Genomic DNA, 11,610 nt, shown 5'->3' with positions numbered 1-11,610 from the left:
TCATTGCTCCGGAAATCTCTCCCCTCCCTCTCCACAGAACTAGGTTTTCTCTCTGCTGGACCATTTCCACCAGCGCACAAACATCCTATACTACCCTCCGGAGTGAAAAAGTAACTCGGCATTGATCTCGCCTTCACCCCTAGCTATCTTTCACGTTCTGTTCCCTTTTACTGAAGAATCTCCCCCCAAAGCTGTCTGTTTGTGTTGTCCCCCTTTTCCCTCCTCCCTTTCTATCCTGAACTCATTCCCATTAAATCCGCACCCTCCTACGCCATTAAGACAACTCCCGTCAGTGACTCTGGATTGTTAAGCCTCTTGGTCATTTCTCCACCTTTATCAACACAAACCAGGGCCCTCACTTGGAACAGCTGATCACAACTTCTTTTCTGAAACACGTTAGTTACTGGAGAGTTTGGGTGGAGATGGGGTAGGGGGTGGAGGATTGAGGCGTGAGGGGAATAGTTTTTGTTTTTAACATGTTCATTAGGTTAAAACACCATGGTTATGTTTTCTTATTTTCTAAGGTCACTTAGAGATGATAGGATGCACTCTTGATTAATCAAAGTCATATTTGACTTGTATTTTTACCCCTTTTGTGGATGAGGTCAGGACCTGTGACATGTCTTGGCTTTCATTTAACTCCTTCCAAATAGTACATTTTCAGTTTTTAATGTATTTTAATGGTATACATTTAAAAGCCTATAGCATATTATAATTATTGTGTCATATAATCAGTGTTCAGTTGGATTTTCCACATAATTATCCTTTGCATTGCTCTGTATTCCTTCTTGCATTTCCTTGTCTGCAACTATGAGTTTTATTTTCCAATCAACCCACTTTAGTATTTCTTTAGTGTACTTCTGCTGGTGATAAATTCTGTTTTGTTTTTTTTTTAATCTGAGTGTATCTTTACTTCATCTTCTTTCTTGAAGGCTATCCCCACTGACAAAATTATAGGTTGGCATAATGTAATTTCAGCACTATCTTTTCCTCTGGTCTCCACTGTGTTTTCTGAGACGCAGCTATTAGCGCATCTCTTGCTCTTTTGAAAGTAAAGTGCCCTTTTCCTCTAACTGCTTTTAATATTTTATCTTCATGTTTGGTTTCAAAAATGTTAGTATAATATTCCTTTGTGTACGTTAAAAAATATTTGTTGTACATGTGTCTATTGCTTCAACTTATTTTTATGTTTCAGCAGTCTTGGAAATTTTAGCCACTGTATTTTCAAGTTTTCTTCTGTCCTATTTTCTTTTTCTCCTGGAATTGCCATCTCTATTTGTTGGACCCACTGTCCACATTCCCTGTGTCCGTCACCTTCTCTCCTATGTTTCCAGCTTTCTGTGTCTTTGCATTTCCGTCTGGATGGTTTATTCTGACATGCCTTTTAGCTCACTAATTCTAGCTCTGGGTAATCTGCTCTTAAACCCACGTATTGCTTTCTTACTTTTGCTATTACTGGTATTTTTTTCAACTCTGTCTTGTCTTCTTTTATATTTTCCACTTATCTGTCCAGCTTCTTCATCCTGTCTTTTATTTACTGGAACTCAAAAAGCATAATAATTTTAGTTCCCTGTGAATCTGTTTTTACTACCATTTAATTCTGCTTTTTTTTTTAAATGTTGTCTTCTCAAGTGTCACGATATTTTTTATTGTGTGCCAAATGTGTTCTTAAAAAACTATAGCAATAAATTGAGAGTACCTTAGAAACTGAGAAGATTCTCTGTGGGGGTTCATCCTAACTCTTAGAACATAGCTACTTAATGATGGGTTTTGGTGTAGCACAGAGCAGAAGTGTCATACTCTTTACATGTGAGAAGCAGCACTGTGATGAAATGAGGTCTAGCCTTGGCTTTGTCATCAGTGAGCTAAGTCACCTTGGCTAATTGAATCCATCGCCTTGGATCTCCATTCCTTATTTTCAAAATGATGTATTGAGAGATGCTTATTTAAGGACAAGATAAATTATAAATTATGTCAGAGTTTATGTGGTTGTGGAAACCACTGGTATAAAAATCAACTTAATATATAGCACTAAGTTTCAATCGGGGGTAATTTTGTGCCCTGCACCCCCAGGGGAACTTTGGTAATATCTGGAGACATTTTTGGTTGTCACAACGCAGGGGTTTGGGGAGGAGCTACTGGCATTTAGTGGGTGGAGGCCAGGGGCACTGCTAAACAGCCTAGAGTGCATGGGGTAACCACCACTACACTCAACAAAGAATGATGCAGCTCAAATGTCAAAAATGCTGCAGTTGGGAAACCCCAGTATAGAGTGAATGGGGCTGCTCAGGTGTTAGAATGAGGCCAAGGGAGAAACGCACAGAACTTGAAGACAGGGGCTACCAGTGTGAAGCAGAAATATGTCCTAGTCACATACTGGAACGAAGAGTACCGTCTCCAGGAATGCTGACAACAGGAGTACCAGCACAGCCGTGGGTGGCATCCCGCTGGAGCTTGGAAGACAATGACCGCAGGTGGGCGGGAGCTTATCTGAGCTGCCTCAGCCTATTTCCCTGGGGCATTTTGTGATTACGCACATCCCGGCCATTTGTTTCTAATTGCGGTGGAGACCGTGCTCTGTTAGATCACTAAGGTGAAGATCATCAAGTTTTAGAGGAAATACATTCACAAGATGCTCCATAAAATTAATCTCTATTTTTTGGCACCCAAGTCTATCAAGCATCGATGAAGCAAGCAGGAAACCAAATGAAAATAATACAAGGAAATCTTTTCATCAACACCCATCCCTAATGTCTCTGCTGTCAGGTCATTGTTTTTGCTTCTCTAGGTGGGATCTGCACCGGCAGCCAACATAGGAAGCTCTGATTTTAAACAAGGCTAAGTAGTCATTTTTACCACATGACCCAAGCCAGTTAAGCGGTGCCAACCCTGCCTTGGTTAAGATGTAGCGGTTTTTAAGTGTGTTTATATTATAGCTTCTCCCTCTCTCATACACAAGCATACACACAAACACATTACGGACACTGGAATAGAGCTTTCAGTGCTTGTGATGTAGCCATCTACGTTTTTTTCCCCAAAGGAACATGCACAGAAAATTTATGAGTTTACATATCCTTGCTTTATTGGCCAGGATAGCAATGGAATTAATTTGATGTTTTGCAGTGACTCCCCCTGTCTCTTAATATGAGCAAAAATGACCATTTTATGGCACTATAATTGTCTTATTTTATCTGTAAAGAGAGCTGAAGATGAAAATTACTTTCTACTATGCTCTCTGAAATAGCATGGTGAAGAAGTTAATAGAACCTTGTGATAGGATGAGCCTTAGGGACATAAATCCCATCAGGGTGTATTTGTTGAGGTTAGCGGAGTCGTGTGATGGGCGTGTGAAGGCAGGGATGGGGGACAGGGCAGGGACAGGATATCCTCTTCATTAAACATTATACATTGCTTTCCTCATCATTAATGGAGCAGAGTTACACAGACCGTCCTGGCTCAAACACTTGGAGGATCAGAAACTGAACCCACCCTTCCATTAGGTTCAAAGTGAAATGATCATGCAAGGAAACTTGTAATGTCCTGTCCAGAGAATGGGGCCAGATAATGAGGAGTGAAAACATGCCCTGGTGGCACTGGGAGTAGGTTAACTGCTTCTGCAAGGTGCAAAGGAAACATAAGTGATCTAAATGCTGGAAGAAGATAAAGCTTATTAGCAGGGCTGTTTATATTAGAAGGGGCTCAGTCCTTTCTAACTCTTCAGGTAGAATTTCCATCTTTCTTCCTTGGGGAGAGAAGCAAGAGTAGGCAGAGACTATATCAGAATATGAGTAGGCATTTTACTGGTGCTCTGGTGCTTGGTAGAGGCTCAATAAATAATTATTTTTTAAAAAATCTTTGAGTAAAGCACCTATTTTATGCCAGGCACTGGCGAGGAGATATAAAAACACAACAAAATAAGGACATGGCTTCTGAAGTACAGTAATTTAAAATGGAGTTACAGATGATAGATCCACTAACTATAGTTTGCAGTGGTTGGGAAATTATGGACCATGGACCAAATATGGACCACTGACTATTTTTGTAAATGAAGTTTTACTCGAAAACAGACATGCCCACTAACTTACACTTTATCTATGGCTTCTTTCACACGACAACAGGAGAATTAAATGGTTGCAACAGAAACCGTATGACTGTCAAAGTCTAAAATATTTACTTCCTGCTCCTTTACATAAAAAGTTTGCTGAACCTTGGTTTATGATGTCACATATGTGGAAATGTTTCTATACTTTAGAAACATTATCACTGTTAATTCTCACCATTGTCCATTGAGGTAACTATTGTCCCCTTTTGTAGATAATGAGACTGTAGCTTAAAAGATTAAATGTTTTAAGGTCTTCGTGTCACACAAGCAGTAAGTGGCTGATCTTGGATATGAAAGCAGGCAGTCTGATCTGACAGTCCATGCTCTTTATGGATGTCCTGTATTGACACAGCTGTACAGGAGCAGGAACAGGTGTATCTTCCTCAGTATTCACATCAAAATGTCCAAGACATTTTCTTTATTTTTCTATAACTGAATTAAATTTCTCACTTGTATTTCTTTTTCTTGTTGGCAGAATTTTATTGAATTTTAGCCAATTTAGATTTTGTCATCTTCTTTCTTCAACAGTTTGATCTCTGAGATGGTAGATTGATAGCCATCGTGTTCTAATTCTTCACACATGCTCTATCCATGCCCTTTACCACGTAACCTTGCGGTGTACTCCCCAAAGTGCTCTGACTCTGAAGGGATGTGCTCAACCGTCATGCCCCCAGCTGCCACAGAGCTGACTAAGTAAAAACTAACAATCAAACATCAATGGGACATTTATTTGTCATGGTGTCACAGATTTAAAAAAAAAAGTCATGAAAGAGTATCTTCAAATTTCAGAATATACAGAGTTAAACCAAACTACTAGATTGGTTAATTTAGCCAGACCATAACTCAACCGTGTGTTTAGGACTTTTGCTTCTACACGGTGGAGTAACTGGTACAGGACTCACCCTCTAGCCATAAGCTAGAAGGGAAAGAGAAAAATATAGAAAGAAATCTGCTCTTAGATGTTGGACAACAGGCAGCACAGGACTGTGACCCCTGACAAAACCGGAACAAATGAGGTAAGCCCTACAATTGCTCCTTCTCTCCGCTGAAAAGCACTTATCTGCCCGTCAAACAAAACTCAACACTCTTTAAAGGAAAACAAAAAAAAAACTCCCTCAAAATCATAACAGAACAGAAATCAGTGAAATAGAAAACAGACAAGTAGTAGAGAAATGTAATAAAGCCAAAAGATGGCTCTTTGAAAGTATCAACAAAACTTAAAATACCTTTAGCTAGACCATTGAAGGAAAAAAACAGAGTAAGAGAGCACGTATTATAAATATCGGGAATGATAGATCTGTGTTAGCCAGCCTCTAGGACGGCCCTAATTATCCCTGCCTCCTTTAGGCATTTCTCTCCAATATTAACAGAGATAACAAGCAGGGCCAAAAAGACACTGTGAAAATGACCAAATGTGACTCCCAAGGCTGGGCCTGAAAGACACCATGACTTTCACTTTTCTAGCTATTAGCTCACTCACTCTGAGAGCAGTCAGCTGTCATGCACCACAAATAAGAAACCTGGTGGTGAGGTTCATGTGACAAGGACTCCTACCAGCAACTAGCATCAATCTGTCAGGCTTGTGCATGAGCAGCCCTGAAGGCAGACCCTCCATTCCCAGTCAACCCTCCAGATGACCACCGCCTTAGGTGATATTTTGACGGCAAATTCATGAGAAAGGCTGAGACAGAACCACCCAGCTAATTACACTGGGTGGATGCCTCACCCAGAATCCAAGAACCCATGTGAGATTTAAATGCTTGTTTTAAATTTCTAAGTTTTTGTTTATGCAGCAATAGATAATATACCAATTCTACAGAAGGATAAACAACTTTATGGCTACAAATTTGACAACTTCAAAGAAATGGACAAAAATTACTAAAATTGTGACAGGAAGAAAGGAAAATCAGAAGAGCCCTATATCTATTAAAGAAATTGAATTCATAAACAAAAGCATTTATTTCCACAATGAAACTTCAGGCCATGATGGCTTCACTGATGAATTCTACCAAACATGGCAGCAGAAAACAGTACCTATCCTAGACAAACTCTTGGAGAAAAGAGTTCACCAATTCATTTCATGAAGCCAGCATGACTCTGATATCAAACCCTGATTAAGACGTTGCCAGAAAAAGACCAATATTCTTCATAAACATAGATGCAAACATCCTTGACAAAAAAACCCTGAATTCTAGTTTAATATTGATTATATAATATAGTGAGATTTAAAAATACATCTCATGAAGGTATATATACCATCAAAATACGAGTAAAAAAATTTTAAGTCTACACTGCTTGGAAACATGATTCCAAATTATAATGGACAGCTGACAGCCTGAAACTCTACCCATAAAGCATTGTGATGCGCACCATTGCACCAATGAGGTAAGTTTAACCAGTGAGGTTACATCAGGACAGTCAGTAGACATTTGACCAACTCTTCAGTATTCTCTACCACACATGTGGTCAACTCTTATCTGCCAAGATTAAAGGATATGACTTTGGAACTCTTCTCTCTCTAGTGCTTGAGTTTAAATAATACCTCTTTACGTGATGATGAATTACATCCCTATAACATATTGATATAGTTCCAGTCACAGTATTTGATGCCAGCAAAACAACTTCCCTAAAGAAACTTTTGAGAATAAAAGGTCTAACGGTAAACTCAATTCAAGTGAATAGTAACAGCAGGCAAAACTGAATTTTAATAGTAAGAAGACTTGGCTTTCTGCAGGATTCAACTTACGTGAATTGACTATTAACTTAATTCAAAAGGTGTATTATTGTGCAAGAAGCTGGGGTTGTCTAAACTCTGTGTTCTCATCATAATGGAACTTAAAATAGTCTTTTGTTAGCATGAGAGTGACAGCAGAGGGCTGTTACCATCTAATACTCATGCCTATTTCAGTTTAAGTCATAACGTCCAACAAGCTTTTTAAAAAATATGTTGGAAGGGAGCTGAGATGACCTAAATTTTTTACTTCCTTTATTTTCTCCATTTTTAAAAAGATGACCTGGTAATATTCACTTTTACAGTTACTTAACTGTTGGCTTTCTTAATAAAAGCAGGTTGTTTCAATTGCCTGAATTCTCTGCAGTCCTAAGCCCTCATGATGACCAGAAGCAAAGAGGTGGAGGTGAAATGTACTCCATCCTGCCAGCCTGCTTCGTCTCAGCCTGGCCCGGGCATGCAATCCAGCTTAAAGGACAAAGATACTGTCTTAAGAAGGCCAGAGAATAGCAAGTGTGGAACTTGACAGATGATTGTATAAAGAAGATGTAGTGTGAGTGTGTGAGTGTGTGAGTGTGTGTGTGTATAATGAAATATTATTCCACCATAAAAAAGAATAATGCCATTAGTAGCAGCATGGATGGACCTAGAGATTATCATACTAAGTGAAATAAGTCAGATACAGAAAGAGAAATATCATATGATATCACTTCTATGTGGAATACAAATGAACTTACAAAACAGAAACAGACTTACAGGCATAGAAAGCAAACTTACGGCTACCAAAGGGGAAAGGATGGGGGAAGGATGAATTTGGAATTTGGAATTAACAGATACTAACTACTAAAAATTGTCAAAGAAAATATTTGAACATTAATTATTTTATAACTCCCAATACCTTCTTTCTCAAACATTTTTCAAAACTGAATTGGTTAATATCAGGTAATTTTTTCAAAAGCTGCCCTTGGTAATAGGAATGAAGAAAATAGTGGTGAACAGAATAAATATTCTTTCCCTCATGGCTCATTCAATCCAGAAAAGAAGAAATAAAAATAAGAGTATCACCAAAGCACCGATGTAAACAGCATAAACATTATGACTGCACTGACACTGAAACAGAACAGAAAAACTTAAATTAGGTTTGTGGAAGGGAGCAAAACAGAACAGAAACAGAAAATACATTACTAGAGGATGCTTAATCTGGAAGTTTTAAAGCTAACTTATTATGATAGTTTCATTTGAATTCTCTGTTATGCAAACGACTGTTTAATAATTTTGCAGCTCAATACAATTCTGGCCATCTTGTATATTGGAGAATTTGGGAGATTCTATAGCACATTTTTTTTCATGCATTGTTGTGTTCTGGTACTACTTCCTGGGGAAGGTTCTGGTTTTCTCTTTAGACATCTAGGCGCCTACATTAATTTGGAAGACTGTTGTCTCCACTCAATCATGTGGACAGTTGGGAAGATATAAAGGTTACAGTTGAGCCCACCAATGTCTCTTCCAATATGGGTCTAAGCATAGTAATAATTTAGACATGACAATAGCTAAAGTTTATTGAACACTTACTCTGTTCTAAGAGGAAATGCTTCAAATATTAACTCATTTAACTGTCACAACAAACATACGAGATAGGCACTACTGTTATTTTCATTTTACAGATGAGGAAACAAGTACCAAGATGTTAAGTAACTTGCTGAAGGTCACTTAAATTGTGATGGGAATTATTGCCTTGTGACTTCACACTCCTACCTTTTCTGCGGCCATTCAGCTCACCTGTAAACTGAATTTAATTCCCTTGCCTTTTTTCCTGGTTCCTCAGCTTACCTAGTCAATGGCCGTTTTAACAAGAGTACATTGTCTTGAATGATAAGCATGCACCATTAAAAATCAAGGAAAGAGAGAAATGGAGTGGAAAGAACAACTTACAGGGTTTCCTACTGCTTTAAAAGCAAGTTATTGGATGTGGTTTAACATTTTAAAATCTCAATCCCTTTAATACATGTAAGGCTTGAAATTAAATCATAAATTTTATTCTTGGAGAGCACCAAACATGGAACCATCATCAGCATTTTGGGTTCACATTATTTTATTTGAAATACTATTTTACATGGTGGTGAGTAAAAATGAGATGATGATGATGAAATGGATCTACTAGAAACTCGTCCTAAAAATCACCAGAACTTTTCCTCAACACATTCTGTCTAGTTCTTATGAATTCAGAGAAGCCACCGTTTGACTTCCCAGTTGTTGCTGGGGGTGGATAATAAAGGGTCGTAATACAACAAGGCTTTCTAAGGTCTGTGTTGCTGTAATGGTTATTTACTGCTTGTTAGTTCACCAGATGGCTCAGCCTGCTAGGGGTCTCACATCTTTCACAGGTTTTACTTCCCTGTAAGGAAACCCACGCAGAACTTGGTTACTTTTCTGTGCTCGGTTCACTTTTTCTGTTTTTCTCAAGTGGGATAAGCTTTCTGAAGCGTCACTTGAAATCTCTGCATTGAATTCTGAAATGGTTCCTCTGGGTTTGTGTGGAACACCTGATGGGTAATTGCAAATCACATGGATTATATGTGAACTCTGGTTTTTCTTTAAAATGAGTTGGTTAGCAGGAAATTAAGGAAAAATGATGTAAGCACAGGGTATTACAGCATCATTTGTAACAGTAAAATACAAGAAACAACCCAAATATCCATCATGACAAGAAGGGTTGAATAAATTGTGAGGCATCCACACAGTGGTGCCGATGCAGTTATAAAATAGAATGAAGAATATTTTTATATACTGGGATCTGGAATCCCAGGATGTGTTTTTGAAAGAAAGCAGGGTTCAGAATAGTGTTTATGAAATAATCAGTTTGTGAATGTGTGTGTACACACATATTTGTGTATGCATGTGTGTGTTTGCATATACTTGCTTTTATTTTAAAAAGAAACAATGGAAGGTTAATCCAAAAGCTAATAAAAATACCACCTATCTGGAGAGGGAGGATGCAGGGAGCAGGGGTAGGATTAGAAGCTAAAGTTGTCTGAATATTTTAAATTTTTACCTTGACTTTGGAAAGATGGAATGTTTTACAAAATAACAAAACCAAAAGGAGATAATCAACCTACCTCCCGCCCCTAGAAAATCTTAAACTAACTAAAAAAATGTTGGTTGGTTGGTTCGAAACAAATTTTAATAATCCTATGGCAATAAAGTACTAAACAGTGCAGACACTGAGAGAGATGAGCCAATTTATTTTTATTGAGAAGAATTATCAAGAGGAGAGTTAGCCTTTTCTCCATATGACATTAAATTCTAAATCAATTACTGAGGTTTTGATATTTGCCATGAACAAGATCTAATACTGCAAAATGTCTTCTTGTCCTCTGGGTATAGAAAGAAACGAATCGGCATACGGAAATTAGACCAAATATTTACAGGATGATCAAAGTGGAGCAGGGAGGGACCCCTGTCCCTGTCTGCCTCCCCTCGACTGACTTCTCAGGTTCCTTGCCTGTCAGGGTTATAAACTCTGTCGTGTCATCAGATTTCACGGGTTTGTAACAGGGATGACCCCAGCGGCTTCCCTCTGCCTGGTGGTGGGTGCATTAGCTCATGGCTGTCATGTGCTAGTCGGGGGGGGGGGGGTGGTCCTTGCCACTGGTTTCCAGATGGATTGATAAACACTCCTTCGCTTGCTGATCTTCTTGGGATTTGGAAGATGATTGCCGATTGCCCAAACTTTTCTTCCAGATTTTGCCTGCCTTATAAAATAACTATCAGCATGCAAATTTTAAATGCAAATTTGTCATTTTAAATGCTACAGACTGTTCAAGTGAGTGGCAAAAAAAACAAAACAAAACCAGTAAAAATATTTACTAGACATAGAACAAAGGATAATTATGGTATTGTAATACATGATATGGATTACATAGTTGGTGAACATCTGGATGGGTTATCAGAAGAGTTGCTGGTAATTTAAAAGAGGTGAACTACTCTGAAGACAGTTGTGTCAGAAACAAACCAGGTGTATAAATCGATCAGCCAGAAAGTTGCATGCAACTTGGAGGATCAATCACCTTAGTATATAAATCTGGCTTTCTTTCACTTGTTCCATCAGAGTGAGATAAAGTGCCAGAAAGTTTCTTGGAAGATTCCTGAATAAAACTGACAAGAAATTGGACTGCTCACTATGAAAATAGAGCTACTGCCATATTTCAAGAATTTTTTACTTGATTTTCCCCAAGATAAACAGCAACTGTTTGTTTGTTGTTTTGGACACATTATCTTCTTTATAATAATGGAACTTTGTTTCTAGTTATACTTCGAAAATGGCCACAAAAGGTAAAATGCCACACTGTTGCTCTTTTCCATAACCATGGAAACTTTTAAAATTTTGTTTTAAAAAGTCAGAAGTAAAAGAATTGCCAGGTTTTAATATGTTTCTTTGGTCTAAACATGGGAATAAATTAAAAACATTTGGAACCAAAAGGATCTTCAGTATTTATTATTTTAAGATGCTTCAAGGCATCTCTGAAAAAAGATTTGAAATCTGAAAATCCCTGGAGCCTCCCCAAATGTTTACACGTTTTGTTATCAGAATACAGAAACAGAGTAGTAGATGGGCTCACTTACATTTCCAATTAAACCTGATTTCTCAAACACTCAACACCCAATTCTGTTTTTCAATATAGTGTAAAAATGCAATCAAAGAATAAATTAAATTTTATGAAATATAATGAGCATTTGATTCCTGATGTACTTTATCAGTGATTCTGTTTTTTATGTG

The sequence above is a fragment of the Camelus ferus genome, chromosome 26, assembly GCF_009834535.1.
Source record: "Camelus ferus isolate YT-003-E chromosome 26, BCGSAC_Cfer_1.0, whole genome shotgun sequence".
In the NCBI taxonomy this organism is placed as follows: domain Eukaryota; kingdom Metazoa; phylum Chordata; class Mammalia; order Artiodactyla; family Camelidae; genus Camelus; species Camelus ferus.
Note: the sequence above shows the minus strand (reverse complement) of the source record.